Source organism: Formica exsecta, unplaced genomic scaffold, assembly GCF_003651465.1.
Source record: "Formica exsecta isolate Colony F162 unplaced genomic scaffold, ASM365146v1 scaffold80, whole genome shotgun sequence".
NCBI classification, from domain to species: Eukaryota; Metazoa; Arthropoda; class Insecta; order Hymenoptera; family Formicidae; genus Formica; species Formica exsecta.
In genome coordinates this window covers 21,534-22,336 of record NW_021853570.1, presented here as the reverse complement: position 1 = coordinate 22,336, position 803 = coordinate 21,534, and positions in this window count along the sequence as shown.

The following is an 803-nucleotide window of genomic DNA, read 5'->3' as shown; positions in this document are numbered from 1 at the left end:
TCCAGCACATTACGAAATTTAATCAGATTAATCCTCTACAGTCCTATTTGCGTCAATAATTAAAATATATTTTGAAATAATCCCTTTGATTGCGTTCACACAAGGTTATTAGATATTTAGATTAATTAAGATTTTAGAGAATATTTGAAGAAATAAAAACAAACAATTCGTGATATTAATCAGTTGCGTAAAACGAAGCGTGAAATCGGTCTTTTGAACGAGCGGAAAACGCCTTCACGCGCGAGCCTAGTAGTCATGATTATTATGTGCACTTGAGTATCTCTCGTCGAGCTCAATTTCCGTAAGAACGGCGGAAGCAGCTCGATAGCATTTTCTGTACCGGCGAGAAATGGTGTAACTTTTCATCTAATGCGCTAAAATAAAATAGCGGGGAAAGTGACTTACTTAAATCAGTTGACTCGAGCTGGCCGCAGAGGAGGAAAACGAGAAAAGCTTCCGTTCCCTCGCCCCAACCTCTTCTACTCTTTAGGGATAAAGTTTGCAGTTTGTGTCGAAGTAACTTTGCTAATTAATAGGCATAACAATATTAACGTAAGTCACGTTATATATACATATGTATATAGTTTGAATTTCATAAATATAACGTGACGGGAGAAAATATTAGACATGTTCGCTTTAAGTAAAGCGAGCGAGTACATAACATCATTATTGACCCTAAATTTGCCAAAAGGAGTGAACTTGAAATTGCATTACAATAGATAACGTAAAGGAAATGTGATGCAAGATGACAAAGCAAGAGTGAAACTTATTAATTAATATTATATTATTAAATTAATATTTAT